This window comes from Rhodnius prolixus, unplaced genomic scaffold, assembly GCF_049639745.1.
Source record: "Rhodnius prolixus isolate KJV_2025 unplaced genomic scaffold, Rpr scaffold_3, whole genome shotgun sequence".
NCBI classification, from domain to species: Eukaryota; Metazoa; Arthropoda; class Insecta; order Hemiptera; family Reduviidae; genus Rhodnius; species Rhodnius prolixus.
Genome location: NW_027411603.1, coordinates 41,841,516 through 41,863,576, shown reverse-complemented (window position 1 = coordinate 41,863,576; position 22,061 = coordinate 41,841,516). Strand labels below are relative to the sequence as shown.

Below are 22,061 nucleotides of genomic sequence, written 5' to 3'. Positions count from 1 at the left end.
AAGTATTAAATAACTTGATCCTAACAATGCTCTCAATGGTTTTATGAGTTATGGATTAATTTTATTAGGGAAGATCTTTTATTGAACTTACTGGCCATACTGCAAAGGGCAAAGGGATTTCAATCAATATCAAAATTATTACCAAAATCCTTGATCTAAAACGAAGAAGAAGCAAACCAAAAATTTCTAAAACTACAACAATGAACAATATGTGTTTTAAAACTTAAAACTCAGCCCTAACTAAACACGAATTTTGGGAAAACTAGTGAAGCTTTATTAGAAAAATCCAAAACTAGCTTTCTGTATTAATACTCGCATTAAATCTGCTTCCGCCAAATTTGGAATGTTTACAATGCGTTTAATAAATAGTGTATTAATTTTAATTAGATGATAAAACCGCTACATCTTATTGTATCACCGACTTAACTTAAAAAATATTTCTGTAATTATACACATTCATAAAAGCAAAGGCTCATAGTTATGATAAAATTGCTGTTAAAAGATAAAAATTTAATAAAAGTTAGACATTTTTAGTTTTTTATCTTTAAAGTCAAATTCGTAGTTTAGCTATAAAAAATATAAAAAAAATACGTACTAAAAAATATTTAGCTCTAAACACGTTTTTTATGAAACTGAATACCTACAGCCGTTAGTAACAGTCGTTATTAAAGCTCCATTAAGTTTTATTTGAACTGTCATTATAACAGATAGACAGAAAACTCATTAAAATATCTTCCAGTTCGTTTAATAATGATTGGTTGCCATTATAGCGATTCTATTTTCTCTATGCAGATTACACTAATTATCATTATTAAAAACTTAATGCCAAATTTACGTCTATTTTTGGTACGTAAAATATTACTTAAACTTAAGTAACCCAATAATTAATATTAATAAAAATAAAAGTACCAGAATATGTACTGTAAAAATAAATATAGCAAAGAATGTATGCAAACTTTTATTCAACAATTTTCAAGATGTAAAATTTTACTTCTTCTCCTTTACTAATAATAAGCGGTTATACTTGCTCTACAGAGTTATGAAGAAACATAAAGCGCAAAGAACTGGAGTTATTTAGGAGTATTTTACACGTGGGAATGTGTGTATGTTATATGTAAGGCAAAAAAAATGTATGTTTTACTATTATAAATTACAGTATCCTGTAAACAGCAGAATTTGTCTGATGTGTTACAATTCTGCAACCTTTCTCCTGGATAATCAAACCCAATGCAGATGCTGTGTAACATGCATTTACTGCATTGAAGTATACCCGGAACCAAAGCGCCTCCAATAATTAAAAAACCTAATTTTCTTTGATTTACGATTAAAGATTTATGATAATTTTTGTTTTTTTACAGTACTTTTATCTTTAAACCAAATTAGGCCCGAGAAGTGATAAAGATAGATTCAAGCATGAAATCTTTGAGCGCCAAGTTAGCCGAGCGGTTAAAGCCAAGGCCTGTTAAGCTAAGATGTATTGTGGTACTAGATTCGATTCCCGGTCTAGGCCTTGAATTTTTTCATGGTGAATATGAAAAATTTATAGTAAAGTATGCTTGCTAGCCGCCTCCATCCAAGTCACATAATTTGGTAGTCTGTCGTTAAGTCTACCTGAAAAAAGCAGGCGATTACTTCTTTACTCAAATGACAAAGAAATTAGGCAAATAGTCACGGATACCCACATTCATGATGCACGATACCCACAAATGCTCGTACATAGCAAATTAGTGAACGATATTTTATGATATCCAAATTGTATAGTACAACAAAAATTAATATGGTGCATGTATGCATGAGCATTTCACATGCATGTTGTTTATTAGATAAGACATTGGGTAAGCACAGTAAATACAGCCACAGAGGTGGCGCTGAGGTACAAAGGTTACATCGTTTTCTACTCATTATATCATTTAGACGTAATTAGAAAGGCGTGTGTTTGGGTCTAGTATGCGTGTGTATATAGTAATTTACCTTCTCAAGAGATATATAGAGCAATTTAGCTGTGCAGGAGGGTGCTAGTACTTCAGTGTAACAGTATGCAATTCTTACTGCGCTACCAGCCTGAGGAAGAGATGCGGGTCTCTGTGTGCCGTTTCCCCACCTGAGTTCATACCTCACATAGCATAATTATACTTGTATAAGAGAAGGGATTCTAATAATTAATCAGATATAAACCGCTAAACTCAGGACCTTTGGTTTGCTGTAGTTATCGTTACCAATTATCCGATTATCAGTCCTCTCTATACTTCAGCAACTGTTGTAAATAGGCGCATCCCCAGCTTTGTTATTTATTGTAGCCATTTATCCAATGTGGATTCAGGTGTTTGGAAAGTCATGCCTGTCCTTTTAATAACAGAGGTTACGTAATTTGTTGGAATAGTTTATCTGAGCGCCCTTAGATTTACGCCACAAAATATATTTACAAACGTAATATTTGATATATGTTCAAGTAAAGCATTTAATTATTTCATTTAGGCTTAAACGGAATATGTTTTTTTTTCTTTCAACTAAATAAAAACCCGTTAAAAAAAACGAAAAACATTTTATAACAGTGTGTGATTTTAATCTGTTAAGAAATACATTAGGAGTTAATTACTGTTGTTGGTAATTATTATAATAAGCTGTTAATGAGAAGAAGAAAATAAGAATTTAAATGAAAACTAAAATCTTATCAAGAAATAAAGAAATCTGTGATAAATGTCATTGCACAAAGATGATTGATTGAAATCACAAATTCAAAACAAGTACATTAATTGAAGTATTCCAGCAAGTCTATTAAAGAACTATTAAAATCCATCAATTTAAACATTTTTTTGAGAAGACCGATGTGTACATCGGTAGACTACAATGTATTGGTAGTCACCGTTTCGATATTATTCAGGTAACCAGTCACAAAACTATGTTTAGTCAACACCGCCATTAAAACCATTAAATGGTTCCTTCCCAAATCTAACAAATCTCTTGTAGTGTCCATACGATAATACTTGAAAACTTTTTGATTGTGTTTTGCTCATATGAGCAAATGTTTTCAGAAAACCAATTATTAGTTTTCAACAAGATTTATTTTTGCATCTCTTCTGATTAATGATTTTCAAAGATCAACTAAGTTGAACGTTTTATATTCAAATGCTCCTAATAGTTTTAAGTTAACGGATTTTTAATGGTACTTTCGTACCGTGGAACCATTAAACTATCCAACTAAATAAGCAACTCTAAACACCAGCTTATAACTGGGTCTATGTCAAGAATCTGGACATGAAATCCCACGTTCTTCTAGCAATACAAATTAAACCTGAGATCACATCAGGGGAGAGAAACCTAAACTCCAGGCGATTTATGCTGAGTGCAAGTATACAAACTAATCCTATCAACATTAAGCAAGCAGTCAGTCACAAGATGAATACTTTGTAATCCCTAGTCTGGTATAAGCCACTTAACAAAGAAATGTCTCCTTGAGGCTCAAAAGCCCAGATGCTTGAGCGAGATTCGAAGAGTCATTTATAACCTACCAGCCGTAACCACTTAAAATAAACTTACGATTCAATAAGTCTGTATCATATTAAGAAAAATTTTAACATGTTCTATTAATAAGTTAAAAACACCGTTTCTAGGGCCACATTTTCAGGACAAGTAGATTGATGGCTCTCCAAATTTTGTTTTTGTTTTTTTTTGTGCTTGAAATCAAAAAATTTTTAATTTTAGTTCTCCAAAAAAGAAGGCGACAAACAAAGAATAACAAAACAAGAAAAACTGTAAGCTTGGTGGAGAGTAGCGAATATCAAGTCCGAAGCACAGATATCAGTTAATTCCTTTTCCTACAGTGATTGATAGAAATGAAGGAACTTCTTACTCCTTTCATAAATACATTAAAAAATAAAGTTCGAAAGGTAAAAATTAAAGGCCTGGAAAGGCTTGTACCAGAGGAGGTAAACTTGAAATCGTAAAAAGCGAGATCAAGGTTCTGAATATTAGAACAATCATTAAAAAAAAGTACAGAGGACAGCTGACTTTTGTGAGTCAGCATCTTCCGAGGTATGTCATCATGCCAGGTTTACATTTCAGCCGTAAGTACCAGACAGAAGTACTGTCTAGACTACTATATAGCTTGTCACTTCCCAATGCAATGATTATGCGAACTGCCAGTAATTACTTTGGTCCTCTCATGACAAGTTACTTGTAATATTCTTTAAAAAAGTTGGAATAAAAAATCTGATGATCTTATAACCATTAATTAAAAAGTAACCTTTATTATTAGGTACTATATGTTCTATAAATGTTTCATTTTGAAATTTTCTCATCATTTCTAATTACTAAAAAAGAACAAAATGTTAACCAAAATTTGACAATTTTCAATGACCGTATACGCTGAGATGGCTTAACCCAGATTTAATGGGCAACAATAGGAAGACCATCAGCCTTGTTCAGCGAGTTCGAGCTCATGGTAACACGCTTCATGTACATACAGTTATGTTCAGGTAGAAATATGAGTGGAAGTAAATGATGTATGAGAAACAAGGCAGCTAGTAAATTTACACAACGAGAGACAGGCACATTTATTATGGTGAACAGAAATTTTAATAAGCTCGCGGCAGTTTAAACTGTTCGGAAAACATCTGAACGCCTCTGCTATAAAAGTAAAATTAAATTTTACAATTTTGATGAATACCATCAATATTTATAAAATAAAAATGAATCTGAAATAAAAAAAATTTAAAAAACTAATTTTAGGTGGAGCATATAATAATTAGATAGCACGAAATAATTAATTAATTAGCGTTATTTGATTGGATCAACAAAATAATGCATTAAAATAAGAAATGCAGGAGATGGAATAATAAAGGTTTCTGCTACAAAATGCATAATTCTTCAACTCTGCTATCGCTATGAACGACTTTAAGTTATAAAAGATTAAGATCTGGCCAAAACATACATAAAACTTTTATATTCACATAACTTAAAAAGGGTTCTTGAAACAATTTAATAAAAGGTTAGCCAGTTAATTTCTTCGGCGTCAGCAGTGTTTACTGTGTTACCAAGGTCGAATGCATTTCTTTAAAATGGAATTCTTGGTAGGCTTAATTCCCGAAACCCATTTTAAAATAAGTTCGTTTTGTGATGCCATCATTACCTTATAATTAACGTTTTGAATGCCGTTATTAAAAGTAATATTTTAAACCAAAGGATATTCATCCAGCAACAAGATATTTTTTGTTATCAATTAAATTTGCATTAAAGGAAGGAAATTTCGTTATAAAATTTGTATAACTAATAAATTACTTGAAAATTACAATTCTGTACACACAATTTGAAAGCGACATGTAAACATACAACTCCTTGTCTTTTTGAAATATTTTCTTGTCCCAGAAGTCAACTGCGTTATGTGTCTTCTCCTGAGAGATGGTTAATAAGGGTCTCACTAGTAAAATACAGAAGAAAATCGTCACTAAGAGGAGGTTTAGGGTTTACCTAGGGGTCGGCAACCCATTTTAAGTAGAGAGCCATTTTTCCTTAAATAATTTTAATAAATCTTACCAAGCGCCGGCAAGGATGGTAGTGTAAAAAACTCTGTAGATCATTTGTATTCGCAAATTATTATTTTATGATATTCAATAACATTTAAATGTTTTATATATTTATTTTCACTTATTACAAAGTAAATAAACAAATAAATAATAACTTAAGGAATGAAAAGGCGGCAGTCTTACAATATAAATCATGTACTTTATTTTGGTATTGTATAATTCTATTACATTTAAAATTATTTTTGAAAAACTACCTTTAATAAATTGAATTTTCATTCGTTTCAATAAAATTAAACTATGCAATATATTTTGGGCAGGCAGAAGAGGCACACAATTTGGATAAAAGAGCCGCGGGTTGCCGACCACTGGACCTAGACCATTCACAGATTTATTTTTGAGGAAGAATATCCTTCTAAGATTTCTTGATTCAAATATTATAATTATATGACCAGTATCTTAAATTGAATTACAATATATTGTTCTATTTTTGATTCAGCGAGAATAGTCACCTAAAAAAAGAAGAACAGTTGTGGTCTTCAGTTTAATATTTTTTTCATAAATTGTTAATTATTTAAACCAGTTTAATATTTTTAAATATTCGATTTATTATTAACTGGTTAATTTAAAGTTAATTTAATAAAAATGTTTGCCTAAAGCAAGACATTAATACATTCTAACTTAAAGTTTCTCTTTTTTATACTATGAGTGTTACAAGTTAAAAAAGAAATCCCAGCGTTATTTCCCAGCCCTATTTTCTAAACAACGAGGTAATGCACATTCTCAAGCCTCACCAACTAAAATGCTTTCTCTTCCTTTTTATTTTTATTTTGTTTTTTACTCAGCCCTTCTCACTCACTCGCACACCCTTTCGGCCCTTCACTCCTTTCCTTTTTTTTCTTTCTTTTTAGACGAGAAAATCCTCTATTTAGGTACTATCAGATTTTTTGCCCATTAGCCTTTATTTTCCACTACATCCGTTCGAAAGGGCAACCTACACCCGCTTAGATTATGAAATACACCTGCGGTCTTTCCCGGGCATAGCCTAACTAAGTGTACACGTGCAACCGCCCAAATGTAACTCACTTCCTCCACTTCCACCATCCTTATTTTACACACGCTCTTATTGAATCTATAATTCATGATTAAAGGATTTATTCATAATCTGGTTAATCTTTTATGCTGTAAATACTATCTAACTGGCAAGAGCTAAATTACATTAGACCAAATTTCAGTGATTCCTAAAGCTTGGGAGGATAAAAATTAAACTGCAATAGCAAGAAACAGCGAAAACTCAATACGTTCCTTTAATAAGTCATACTGTATCCACAGTTTTTTTAATTCATAGAGTTGAATAAAGAACCAGATAAGAATTTTAGAAAATAAAATTTAAAAAATCAAACTTTTCATCAGAGATCTGGTACTTTAAAGATTTGTTTGTTACACAGTTAATTTTTCTTAAACTGTAAAACTTTCCAAACGAACATTCCTGAATAGGACACAGGTAAAAAAACTCAAGTCTTTACCTAGCGGAAACTATTTTTGGGAATTACATGTTTTCTTCTCATCTAAATGAGAAACATCTATTAAAATATCTACCAATACATTTTCCGTTCTCAATAAAGATCATAAAATATGTCATTTAAAAAAAGTAATAGAATTTTTCCGGAATCTTACCTTTTACCTAAACGTTTAGTTATAAAATCTCAAAATTATTCATATTTATATTAATTATTAAAAAAAAAAATATTCTTGATATCACGATTGCTTAATTTTGGAATGTTAGGTATTTAATGCAATTATGGATAACTACTATCTCCACAATCGAGTGAAATATTATCACTGAGGATGAACTACAAAAGGAGATATCGCAAGTTAAAATTGACTAAATCTTTCACATTACCTAAACATTGAATCGCAATATCTGGATTTCTATCGATCGGAATACTATGCAATTTGGTACAACTATTGACTATAACTATCTCTACAAGCAAGATAAATATGACCTGCGTAGATGCAATGCAAAATGAGATATAGCAAATTAAAATTTACTAATCTTTCATATTATATTGATAGATTAGTTAGTTAGAAAAACAAGGAACAGATCATTTATTATGTTTTGGCTTTCCATACTGTATTCATTGTTCATTAGAATACTTGGTTAAACTCAAAGATGGATACTGTATTCAATAACATTGCAAGGTAATACACAGAAAAGTAGTTTTTTCGAACCATTGTCCGACTTGTAAATCTCAAGGTTAAGCGGCTGGTTTGACGTGAATTGTAGTCCAAGTAACTGTTCTGAATCGTGGAGTTAAAGTAAACAATAATCATGATAATAATTGAGTGTACGTATTGCAAGGGTTTTCTTTCTTACTCATTCTCTCTCGGTCCATTTCCACTCTGAACGTCAGCTGGGTCTTGATCCAGATGCATCTATCAGTCCAGGGAAACCACTTTTCTAATAGAGAGGAAGATACAGCTTGTGAGTAGGAAAGAATCAGTCAAAACGCTGGGTCCGCCGGGCATAAAAATAGTTGAGTTGATGCAGCGAAATCTATGATTGCGAGCACCTAAATAACAGAAAAAAAAAGAAAGAAATAAACATTAATTTGCTTATTTCTTAAGAGTACTGTAGAAAACATAACCTAATTTTAATAACCTATATATTTGCTAAGCCAACAAAAACAAGTCTTGCGGACACAATTTATTTGATTTTATTTTTAAAGATATAAAAATGAATAAATTAAAAATGTAAATAAATGGCAATTCAAGTTGCGTGATTCTCAGCCAAACAGAACCCCATGTCTAGAGTAAAAACAAACAAACAAAAATACACATTAATACCTTCCCAAGATAAGATGGCAGAATATAAATAAAGCAAACGAACTGAAATATTCAAAGTCAAAGGGAAATAAAAGTGAATTTAGGCTACCCAGTTTTTCAGGCCATTTCCTTCCTTTCCAACAACCTTTCTAAGTTGGGTTTACTCGTTTATATGTCCTCTCTTTTTTTTTTTTGCTCTTTCATTTTTTATAGAAAAATATTAAATTGTTACCACGAGTTCATTAATTTTAATGAATGGAATTATTTAATTCATAATACCTGGGTTGCAAAGTATTTTATTAAACAAGGCAATTCTGTATTAGAAATAGAAATAGAAAAGAAATTTATTATTCTGGGACAATTGTCCCCTAAGAATAAATACAGGAACAAATAGAGGCCTTAACAGTTTGGCCTGTGTTTAAAAGAAAATAAATAAATAAATAAGTATTGACAAAAGTGAAAATAAAAATAACAGCAGAAATTAAGGAAATAAATTAAAACAATTAGAATTTCGGAGGAAGCTGAATAGAAAGGAGATAACTGAATAGACGGGATTTAAAGATAGGTAGGGTAGGAGCATGGCGGACAGATGAAGGCAAGGAGTTCCAGAGAGAGGTAGCACGTATTAGGAAGAACTTGTCAAAGGATGAGGTACAGTGAGAGGGAATATAGAGATCAGATGAGCGAGATCTAGTGTTACGGGAATGGATGGAGGATTTAAACTTAAGGAGTTGAAAAATATAGGAAGGCCTTTGAGACTAGATGACTTGAAAAAGGAAAGAAGCCAAAAAATATTGGCGGCGATAGAGAGGAAAAAGCCACTTCAACTCATCGTAGCAGTGCGAAATGCGAAAGTCTCTGGAAATGCTGAAAATAAATCTTATGAAGCAGTTCATGAGGTGCTTGAGCTTAGCTTCAATTTCACCAGAAAGACCGCCATACACTAAGCAACCATAGTCGAAATGGGAGAATATACGATATAATATTCCTCTCGTAAGAGAGGAAACTAGGAGTAGCCGGGTCTTAAATGGAAAAAAGTGACGGGAACTATTAAACTGCTTAAGGATATGGATGGAACGACGAGAGATTTGGGAAACATGGTTTTTCCAGGATAGGTTTTGATCGAAAGTGATACCAAGGGCATTACTAATGAATGGAAGTAATCAATTTCTTTGTTTGAATGTAGTGACTACCACTATAAATGGAATTCCAGAATGATTCGGTTGTTAACGATAAAAAGAAGTAGGAGTTCCCAAAATATATTCTTACGTTCTCAGTCTTTGAATCCAGATATAGCAAAACTTGTACGAGGAAATCGCTGGCAAGTTTCGGGTAAAAAAGAATAATTTTAGTTTTATAAATATAATTATATAGTGTTTTAATTATCCTATCCATATTCTTTGAACCCTAACTTTAGAATATAAATTTAGAAAAATTTGTAAATGTGATGCAGCCCACGTGAATCTTGCCTGTAGCTCCAATTGGCCCGCATTCAAATTAAGTTTGACATACCTGATGAACAGAATCAACTTGTGGCAAGTGTTTTCCAAGAGAAGGCAAGAAAAGTGCCGACATAAAAGTATGGTTCGAACTAGTGTTCCGATAAAGCATCAATTAAGTAAATTTTGGCAAGTTAAGCATGTTTTAGTTGTGGCAACTACTTCAGCTCAATTCATTTATACATAGGCACTTCTGGCAGAGCCTGAGCAGTTACCGAGTGTTTGAAAGGAAATATTCCATAACTAGAATCCTCACCGGGAACAGAATATTTAGGAAGCAGAATGGAGATGGGTGACAAATAATTCTAGAGAGTAGTTATTCCATAGTATCGACTCCCAGTTCTCTTCTTGATCTTTCCTAGAGCGCCTGGGTAAGTTTACCATAACCGCGAGTAATGCAGCCGCAGAATCTCTCACGTGACACTACTGGGGTACAGTGGAGAATATTTCGGAAAGAAAATCTCTCGTAACGGTGAGTTCAGAAGATTATTATTAAAATACAATTTTATATATAAAGTACTAAATATTTACATTTTCTACATTTTAATAATTTGATTAATACTTTTTGTACCATCTCTATTAATAATATTTGAAATTACCCTTTCAATTCATCTGGATGTACCTGTGACGTAAAATCAAAAGATGAATACATAGGCCAGAACTCCCACTCAACACTTGCTAGATCAGAGAAGCCATTGATATTAAAGGTTCAAGCAACTCCACCAGTTTTACTTGAATTGTTACAAAACATGCTGCAAGTTTTGATCGCTCTAGCTGTCATGTTTTGACATATACATGGGGGTAGCTATCTATTAAATGTATACATTTTTATTTTTCTCCTTTTTTCTCTCTCTGATGAGATCAGCATAAATATACTATACTAAGACTTTATCGCCCCCAAAAATGATTTTTATCTGCTGCATTCATTCAGTTATACAATAGGGTTTGTGGGTGGTTAGTATGAATTGGTGTAGAGTTATGAGCGGGCAGGGTGTCTAGTGCGTGGAGATAATGATGATGATGATGATGATGATGATGAGGAGTATGACGCTCGAAGAGGATGAGGTGTTCAGAAATAGGAGAGCAGAGAGATAGTACATCCAGCCACCACAGCCAACTAAAACATTCTCCCCTCCTCGGCACGTGAGAGCTGAAGGTAGAACTGTCTGTACAAATACACTGCATTAAAAGTCAGTATTACTGGCAATAGTGTGCGATGTTATGCGGTTATCTGTGACAGTGGGCGAGTCCCACTCTGTCCAACTTATCTACACTCATTGTGCAAGGTTGTGGTCACCTGCCCTATTTGTGTCCTACCCGATCGAAACAACCTTTTCTCATCACTACCAGTCTCTCAAGTGCCCCTTAATACAAATTTCACTTACCCTTCAAAATAAATCACTGACTAAGGTCTGTTTCTATGGCAACATTAAAAAGCTTTTTCCTGTTCACAGAAACGTTTAAAAAAATAAAAAATTAACTATCATCAGAAAAGTTAGAACAAAAGTAAACAACAAATGTAAACCTAAACCATTCTTTCAATTTTACAAGATAGAGCGAGCGAAGCGAGGCGAGTGCAAGTGCAAACCCTGCCTCGCGTGAGGAAAATACTTAACACTCGAGTTAAATATTATATTTTTTCTGCAACCATTAGATTTATTAACTAAAAAAATTAAAAATTTCATTTTTACAGTCTACAAAAAGTAATTTATTTATTAAAAACATTTATTGTTATATTACAATTATTTACATTACTTACGTATTTACATTGCTTATTACATTTTCTGCTGTTTCTTTTATTGATGGAGGAGTGTTTTCTAAACAGGAATCACTAGAATCCATTTTAAATTTCTATAAGGTAACACTATAACCTTTTTAACTGTTATAATTAAAAATACATATCTAATTATTTATTAAAGTATTATTTTTATTTCTATATTCCTTTCAATTTTTATTTTATGTTTAATATTAGTTTTTTAATTATTTAGTTACGTTAAATAAGCTTATTAAAGTTTTACAGAAAATATTTATGTTAATAACAAAAATGTTAATTTATGTTATATCAAGGAAGCACAATAAAGTTTTTCCACTCACTAGTGAGGAAAGTGACACTAATGGGAATTTTTCCCCACTAGTGAGGGAAGTTGGGCATTACACAGCTGATTTTAATTGAGTAATGAGAACATTCCTACATGGTTGCAGAAAAAAGCTATTTACTAAATTCTAATAAATTAAATAAAATTGAGGGCTAATAATAATTTAGTCGTTCTAGCTAAATTAAAGTAGTGAACAACAACACTTCAAGAAATTTCCTCACTTAAGAGAGAGTTTTTGTTGACTGACTTTTTTCTGTAAAAACAATTTCCCAGGACTCTTCTGTGTGTATAGAACAGGCTGCTCTTACAGAATAGAGTACAATTCCCAAAGGATGTTAGTAAAAGAGGACTGTGAGAGGCCAAATTGGGTAGTAGAACATAGAAGAAGAAAGTTACAGTTAGGCGAAGAGGTGGATAACAAATTGAGGATGGGCTAGGAAGGAGTTAGGAATGAGAAGGAGAAAAGGGGGCGCCGTGCGCGCCTAAAAGAAAACAAGGGAAATATGTATGCAATTTAATTTGTTAGGGACAAAGAGAGGATGTGGCAGTGGATACCGCGTCCTATCACTAGAAAGAAGAGCCCACCGACAATGTATAATGAAATCTTGCGGTCTTTCCTCCAGTCAGCCGTTCATTTATTAATAATGTCAGTACGCGAAGGCCTGGGAAACTAGAGCGAATAGAAGGGGCGGCGCCCTTTCTTGTCGCGAACCAATCTAAACTTTACTACTTATGGGTGGACCACAAGTTTAACGCACTTTTTTATTTGCTCTGTAGCACGAAAAACTTTTTATTTCCCTTACAGCAAAAAATTACAGAAATAGTAAAAACAAAAAACCTGGAGAAAACAAAATCCTAATTTTTTCAAATATAAACTATTAATTACCTAAAAGAGATGTATAATGTAGTAAAAAAACCTCAAGTGAAACCATCAAATTAGGCAAAATCGAGAACCGTCAGACGTATTTGGTAGTTAATATTTCAGACAGAAGATCAGCAAGTATTTAAATTTTCGAGATTTAAGAAAATCGATTGTAACTTTCAGCAAAATTGTGTCAATTAAATTAAATGTCCAGTTGTAATAGATTTCGAACTTTCTTAAAATCAGAAGCGACAACAGTAAAAAAAAACAGAATACTGAGTTGCAGCTCCCGGAGCACAGGATATCCTGTTCACGCATAGAGTGAAAGAGAGAGAGAGACCACGTGCTTCGTAAAAAATTTAAAAAAGTAATAAAAAATTACTATTTTTTTTTTTAAGAAACAAAACCATTTAAACAAATCACAATTAATCCAATCATCACCAAATTAATTTAAACTTTATCAACTAGATCGTAAAGTCATGTTAATATTGTGCTTTAACAAATGGGAAATGCAAAATTACAATACTGTGAAATGCTTTTTCTTATTGCCTAAATCTCGCTATGTTTGTTTACCGCCCATTAAAAACGAGTGAAAATATTTAACAATTATTTTATTTCCTGTACACCATTGTACGCCGGAACTCACTTCTCTTTTAATTACTTTTTTTTTAATACCACTCGTTTCGTTATTTAATTACAGGTGAATTAGAAATTTAATTAAAGAGAGCTAAAAACCTGACTCCCATCACACATTCACTCATTCTGCCGAACTGTCCCATTGATAACTGACTCTTTCGCTAATAAATTGGTTAACATTTAAAATATCATTCTATATTGTGTAATTAAAACATAAGTTAGCAATGCTATTAATTTAGATTAAAATGGAGATAATGTTTATACAGTAAGGAATATTTTTAACCCAATTTTTACTTTTGTCTCAATTTATTCACTATTATTTATTTCTCTGTACATGCTCGCTTCGATCATCAAGAGCCATCTGGTTATAACAAAATGAACAGTGGCTAGAGAGAAATTTTTATCAGGAGATGCCAGCCTGAGAAACTGCATCGAAACAATGACGCCGATTTTCAACGCTATAGTTTTGCAAGCTTTTATTTCTGCCAGCCTCAGTCGGTTAAATTTTATTTTAGCCTAATTTTAACTCTAAAAATAAATACATCTGTGCAATAATACTTTAATTCATATTCAATTGAAATGGAAAGGAGGCCCTAAGTAAAGATAATTGGTTGATGGACAATCAAAAAGTAGCCAAAATAGCCGATGCTAAAATAATATTGTTGGGTTATACAGGGTGAACCAGTAAGTATTGCCAATAGGCCTACCTACTGCGTGTAGTACATCTAAAGTCGAGTTCAATGACGTATTGGCCAACTTCATATTTTCCTCTGTTCTTGAGTGACGTCACTTTAAAGTTTTTTTCTAAAATCATTACTTTTTTCCAATAAAAATGTGATTACTCAGAAAGTTTTAGTCTGAATTCGATTCTGATGACACGGTTAGAAAGACAGATAAATTTTCTAAAAATTGACACCATTTTGAAGCATAAATTATTCTCCAAACTGCCTTAATCTTCCACCGGAACCTAGGAAAATAAAAGTAATCGAAATTTTTAAGAAAACTCATTAGGCTCTTATGTGATCATTTTCAGTCCTAGGTGCTGGCACTTTTTACAAAAGTTTCCTTGTCTAATGGGCTTTCAAACAGTATATCATTTTCCAGGATTCCTTTTATCTTCGTATGAGAAATTGCGTTTGTTTTGCAAGAAAACGTGTTCACGAGCACTCATGAGTGTTAGTTATCAAGTTGTTTAATTAATTGAAAACTCTTTTAGATGCACCAGTAGTCAATTTTTAAAGTAGATTGTCTTAAAATAAGGTAGTCTAAGGTTACTTATTGCACATAAAAAAAAAATAATAATAATAATAAAAATCTAAACTGAAATATTTGACAAAATGTTAGAAAATATTTTAAACAAGTGCTATTTTTATAATCGAAGGCTAATTTGTTTAGTTTCAATATCTAACATTTTGTCAAATATTTCAGTTTAGATTTTTATTATTATTATTATTTTTTTTTTATGTGCAATAAGTAACCTTAGACTACCTTATTTTAAGACAATCTACTTTAAAAATTGACTACTGGTGCATCTAAAAGAGTTTTCAATTAATTAAACAACTTGATAACTAACACTCATGAGTGCTCGTGAACACGTTTTCTTGCAAAACAAACGCAATTTCTCATACGAAGATAAAAGGAATCCTGGAAAATGATATACTGTTTGAAAGCCCATTAGACAAGGAAACTTTTGTAAAAAGTGCCAGCACCTAGGACTGAAAATGATCACATAAGAGCCTAATGAGTTTTCTAAAAAATTTCGATTACTTTTATTTTCCTAGGTTCCGGTGGAAGATTAAGGCAGTTTGGAGAATAATTTATGCTTCAAAATGGTGTCAATTTTTAGAAAATTTATCTGTCTTTCTAACCGTGTCATCAGAATCGAATTCAGACTAAAACTTTCTGAGTAATCACATTTTTATTGGAAAAAAGTAATGATTTTAGAAAAAAACTTTAAAGTGACGTCACTCAAGAACAGAGGAAAATATGAAGTTGGCCAATACGTTATTGAACTCGACTTTAGATGTACTACACGCAGTAGGTAGGCCTATTGACAATACTTACTGGTTCACCCTGAATAGACAGATTGCAGTGGTTGATATTGCTATTTTTATTGGTGGCTCAGACCCATTCGTTCCCCAAAATAGGCATTTTCACACCATTATATAATTTTGAAGAGCTAATTATCTGTTTAATTATATCACACCATCTGATGATCATAACAATTATTATTATTATTATTATTATTATTTTGTTTTAAGTAGAATACATATTTCAAATTGAAATACGAAGTACAACTTTAACTTCGTATACGGTTTACAGTGGCAAAAAAGCGTTACCGTTTAATTAAATATGATAGGGATGTGGAAGTGATTTGGAACGCGAGAGAACCGCGAATGGGTGAAACGTGTAACTCTATTCTTGTCACAATGTCACTTAACAGATTTCACAATCACACATGTTTAAATTTCAATAGATATTTAAAAAATTGGTATCACTATAAATGAAAATTACAAATACTTACTGAGTTGGTAATTATTGCCAAATATTCTCCAATATATAACATTATTCTTTGTTTTTATTATATTGTTCCAATGCCAAAAACTTTTCTGAAACAAAGAAATGAATTCAAAACAAATTAAATTTAAAATATCTAGCACTTGAAAATAATTATCACACTTAGCAAGTGTATAAAGTTTAGAATAGTTTCCATATTTGTAAAATTGTAGTGTGCCGTAAAAGACCCATGTGATTAGTCAAGCGTATACTGGATTCCAAAGCGGAAATCCCGGGTTCGAATCCAGCTGCTCGGCTCTTAGATTTTATCTTCCAAGGAGCTTCTTACAGCTCACTGACTGGAGACCGGACAGTGTTATCTGAATCGAAAGAAGACTGTCCGGAGTCCAGTATTGCAATAAGAAAAGTTCCGGGCGCCAATTACCTCATATGCTGGTGCGCCTTAAAAAAAATATATGCATATAGAAGTACATGTATAATAAATAATAAAAAATAATTAAGGAGAATCAACTCAAGAAAACGAGGTGGATTAAAACGAGCCCTTGATTTTCAACCCTAAGATATTGAATCAGAAATTGAAGAACATTAAAAATGAATATGTACATAAAAGTAATTACAAGAAAAACGTAACGTTTTTGTTCAAATTTTCTGGTCTAAATAACAAACTCCGTTCCTGAATATTTGTAACTCTTAAAAATAACTGAACATTATCTGAGAATAACTGAAATGATTGTTGGGTTTCTTTATACTCTGAACCCAGGTCAAGCAGAATATACTTGCTGAAACAAGGAATGCCGGTTTGAGTACTTTATTATTTTTAGATGACTGATATTTCTTTGAAATCAGATCATAGGATCTAACTGTAAGGTTCCAGCCAGTATCTTAAATCTAAAATTCAGTAATAGAGAGCGGATAATCCACAAAACCATTTATGTAGTTGATATTTTTCACTGACATTTTGTGTTATTACTATTACAATAAATAAATAAGCATTTAAGAAATAGTTGAAAGACTGTAAAACGTTTCATTTCTTATTTCAATCTTAATGGTTCCAAGTGAAAAAAAACCTGAAATTTGAAATCTTCTGCATTATACAATACATATGTACAATTATAAACATTCTGCAAAGCATCCCAAAAAATTATCAACTTATTTGAATATATTTAGGTGGCTACTTTCGTAGGCAGCACAGCGGGTAGCGAACTCGTTAATGGGCAAACTTTACAGCACTAATGTCTCTCGGCTAACATTACATAAGATATAACGTTCCACTACCACCAATCAACTACTCTTCCCATTTATGACATGACCCCATTCCATCAGTTTAAGATTGAATTACAACGAGATAACTTAGTCGCCACCCACTACAGTGCACATAAAACAACATCCAGTAATGCTATATATAGATAGCCTGATTAATTGAGATTCTCTTTTAATCAATAAATAATAATTCTAATCACTTCTCCTAATCATTTTATACTTCAGTCAATTTACTCTCTTATAATAACAATAGTTTTGCCCTGGTTTGTGCGAATTCTTGCGAGTAATACGTTTTTGAAAACTTCGGCAATTATTTAAACTATCATTTACAGTAAAATTAAAAAATATTAAGAAATAGAGAAGTGCTTAGGCGTAATGTTGGGTTCTCGCGTTAGACATACAATAACAAGTGTAGCAACTCTTTGAGTTAGGCATAATCTTCTTACCACAACTTTCAGAATTAGCAGCAATAAAAATGAAAAAAGTAAATAAATTACAAATTTTGTTTTCTGGAAATAGTTTTTCAGAAAACTAAATTTGCAGGGCAGGAGTATACAAGAAAAATACTAAGACTATATTAATAGCATAATAAAAACCATTTTAGCTAGTTGATATTAATTGTTGTTTCTTTAGTTGGAACAGTTTGTTAATTTGACGATACAGAATTAAAAGAGGGGGTCCATCAATTCTGAAGAACGCAAAGCTGATTTATGAAGTGATGGATGGATGGACGGAAGTAAAGCAGAATGCGTCTGATAAATGTTGTAGATCGATAGTGGTGCACTAAAGTTACTTACACTTCCAGAATAACAACTAGTCAGCTGGTGTTGGCCAACGGGAAGGCTGTTCGAGGGGAATAAAGTTGGAATAACAGAATCCCTAACAATACTATCTGATATTGTTGTAGAAATGAATTAAAGATCCTATCGAACATAATTTGGTAAATGGAGGACCCCTCTATCTCTTCAGCTTGTAGAAAAGACTTTGGGCGTATCGGATTCCCGCTGAATTGAATGGTCTTGCCCACAGTAAGCAGAGGGGGGGAAATATGGCATGAATCATTTTTCTAAAGTATTATATTGTTCTATAAATGCGACAACTTATTTCTCCTTTTAGTCTTTATCAGTATAACTTTTGCAATATTTCCTATCAGAAATGAAGAAACAGCAAGTGAAAATGATTATTATTCTTCATTTAAATTAGATGCCAAAGCTATTAGCTACTACATAATGGAAATCATAAAACTAATTTTTCAAAACTATTGATAGTATTTTCTAGAAATCATTCATCTATGAACATTCTGTTCTAAATTTTGTTCTATTTGTTGAAACATTTTTATCTTTGCCTATTTTACCCTTTTAAATCGAAGGCCGCGGAATAAAACTTCTCAGTTAGACTATTTAACGATCAAAATAGCAATGAAAACCTAATTTAACAAACACTGAACATTAATTTTGTCAATAAATAAATACAAATTCCACCTTAAAAAAATTAAAATAAAAAAGTACTTGAAGCAAAATTTTATAAAAAGATTCCGTTTAAAGAAAATGAATTAATTATTTCAATTGTACATTGAGCTCAGTAAAAGTCATCAGTTGAATATTAGGATAAGAAAAAAAGACCGTTTTTCCAACTGAAGACGTTTCGTGTTAATGAATTATATTTGACATGTGATGAGAAATGGATTCCTGGCGAAATCCTGAGTAATAACTGAATCACCGTAAATGGTTTCCTGTGGTTGAGAATTTATTTTTTATGGGATTAATAATTATTAGTCCCATATAATATTTTCTAAAAAAAAAAAAATTATCATCATTTTTTAAAGCAAGGAGATACAAGAAACGCGAAGCCCAGGACAGATGTTCTGCTTGCCCAAGCCTTGAGGTGACCCATATTTGCAATTCATCACTTCTTGAGATGCTAAGAGAGTTCGGAGTTCTCTTTCTGTAGTAATTTTTCTGACTTCTTTTGACAATCATAACAACGAAAATCTGAAAACTGTAAAAAAAAAAGCCTTGCAAACCACTTCTTTTTGATTCCATAATTTTCTATTTGAACTTTTTTGTGAGAACTTCAACTAGAACTAAAATCCATATAAATGAGCTTCTGCAACCAGAACTTATATGTGAAACGAATGCTCTCTACATCACATATTTAAGGGAATTTTAAGAATTGATTAATACGCAGCAAAAAATTCAATGTTAACAAAAATTGCAGTAACAAACGTGATAACTGCAATAAGTAAGGCAAGAAAAGAAATTTTTGCTTTCTAGAAGGCATTATCAATGAAGCTACATGAATTTTAAAAAAAGGATATCGATAATAATGTCCAAACAAAAGTTATGATCAAAGTTCACACAGTTTTGTTTTTTATACAGTAGATCTTTTTGAAATCAGAATATAATTTTTTGTCAAAACCAAGAAGAAAATTCTTATACAGTACATCATTGAAAGTTTTGATAAATGAATTACAGGTTTCATTAATGCCCATTAAAGTTTATAAAGTTAATAGCTGCCAGCCATAAGAGTAAAGTATAAGCTTTCATGTCGGTAAAGCATCTTGGTTGGAAAGGTGCTTTCCACAAAGTTTCTAACTTAGTTTGGTAAATGTTATTAAGCACAAATTTAATAGAAACGTAAATACTCTAATGTATATGTAGTTCCTTCTTAGTTGAATATATCGTACGAGAAATTATTAACATATGAAAGGACACCTTAATGTAAACAGAATATAACAGAATTTATACTTAAAATTTTAATGCACTGTTTAAAAGTAGAAAAGTTAGCCATTATTTATACAATAGGACGAGAATTAATAAAACTATTTTCTTTTATAGCGATACACAGATTTCCTTGCCGGTGGATTTGATGACACCATCCTTCCTCAATGGATTTTATTATAGTAGCTTTTGTAGCATTTCTAGCAGAGGATACCCGTAACTGGCCAGTATGTGCAAGATTAGCAACAGTAAATAAGGATTGTTCTTTGTTATTGGTGACTGTTCCATTAACTCAGTAGGAAGAAAAGAATAATGCCAATTTTGCCGAGCTTTTGACCTAAGAGACTGACTTTGTCTTCAAGGCTGTGTGGAACATATTTTACTGTAGGTATAGTTATAATAATGGTATTATAATGAATAATAATAATTATCTCTACAGGATATGAACGATGTTTATGGTCTTCTTGCTGCAATGAGGTCGCGGGGCCATTGACGATTCAGTCGGCGAGTATGATTGTCAGGGATGCCAGAAGAAGCGAGAGACTGTACGAGGGGATTACTGCAAGAAGAGAAAGCAGTTTGAAACTTTTGTTATTTCATCTTGGCGAGTTGTTGTACACTTTTATATTAAAATAATAATACATACATTATAATTTTTGTAAACTACTTAACTTTATACAAATAAATTATAACACAATTATTACAACTCAACTGTAAAATATGTTCCACAGCCCTGAAGATGGACCTTGTAGTCCCTAGGTCGAAGCTCGGCTAAATAAAAAATCATGACCGAAATTGGCAGTATTCTTTTCTCACAAACAGTAATTAAGAAAATCATTTTACGTACGAATTACCAACGAGAAGGTAAGATAAAGATAAAACAAAGATTGTTTGGATCTAGCTAAAAGTTACCAATCCAACCAATTACCTTTTTTCAATTACTTTTAGAAAAAAAATCCGCCAACTGTAAAAGTCAGTTAACTGAATAAATTTTTAAGTTTTGGGGAACTTTCTCAAAAACGGCTTCAACCATTTTCTTTAATAATCGGATACTTGTTGCCCAAGTTTAGTTCTATAACTTCTGTACGTAATATTTTCATGGAAATATAATTTTTAAGCTCTTAAGACAGTTCTAGGAGAAAGTGAAAAATTTTCAGAATAGTTGTTAAACAGGTGCTAACATTCATTTTACCTTAAGACTTGGACTAGCAATTTGGCACCGTTCTGTAAGATTGCAACTGAGTAATAGATTATATTTTTGATCTTTTTTTAAAACAGTGAAACAAAATGATATGCTGCTGTGTTAGTAGTAATGAGAAACTATCATAAGGCCGTTAGAACGTGGCCAGCAAACTATATAAAAGAGTCATTTCTGGCTAGAGAGGTCACTACTAGCTTTTTCCTCTTTCCTTAAAGTTAAATAAAGACAAATTGTAGTTTTGGTCGGCAGAGGCGGCTAGAGGCGCACTGAGCGGGCGCCGGCCCCACAGCTCGGAGGCGGTTAATAAGTGTGCGGTCGGGCCTCCGCCGGCGCCAACTGCACGACAGACTAGGCGCCAGCTTGCGTCGCCATGGCGACCTCGCCTATCTTCGCTAGACACACCAATCAACCGATATAATTAATTCTCTTCGCAAAATAAAAAAAAAAATGGTACTCTATTGAACTTTATCAGGGTTTTGATGAACGTGTGTTTGCACAAATTAAATGTACTTCATTTTTAATTACTTTTTACTGTATAATTTATTTCTATTTTTACCATCATTTAATTTTGGTAAGAGGAAGATGTTTTGGTGATCGTATCGAATTGCCGTTCAATCTCCACAAAGGTGGTATTTCAGAAAGTTCTCTGGTGAGTGTGTGTATGAAGAGAATGTGTCAAAACCTAAAAATCAGGCAGCATAAATTTTATATCCAGGAACCGTACAGCTGTTACGGTCAAAACCCCTCAATTGGAAGTAGCTACTTTATTAAATGCATTTAACTTTAATTTTCTTAAAATTTACTCAAAAATAACTTCTATTATTTATTTTTAACTCATTTTAGAAATAAAATGAACTAACTTGGGCAAAGATAATGAAATGAACATAGAAAAATATGAATTTGTGTCATACTAGAGCATTTCTAC

The 22,061-nt window shown here is 32.1% G+C and overlaps 1 long non-coding RNA gene across 3 annotated transcripts in view; it reads right to left on the bottom strand.

Annotated features, from left to right (window-relative positions):
- Nucleotides 1–22,061, bottom strand: part of LOC141452824 (uncharacterized) — a 92,196-nt gene that overhangs the window by 25,835 nt on the left and 44,300 nt on the right. For all 3 annotated transcript variants that reach the window (XR_012457641.1, XR_012457642.1, XR_012457643.1), the window contains exons 6-7: nt 15,963–16,047; nt 7,897–8,092 (exon numbers count right to left, since the gene is read on the bottom strand). This is a non-coding gene — a long non-coding RNA (uncharacterized lncRNA). The remainder of the gene's footprint in view (nt 1–7,896; nt 8,093–15,962; nt 16,048–22,061) is intronic.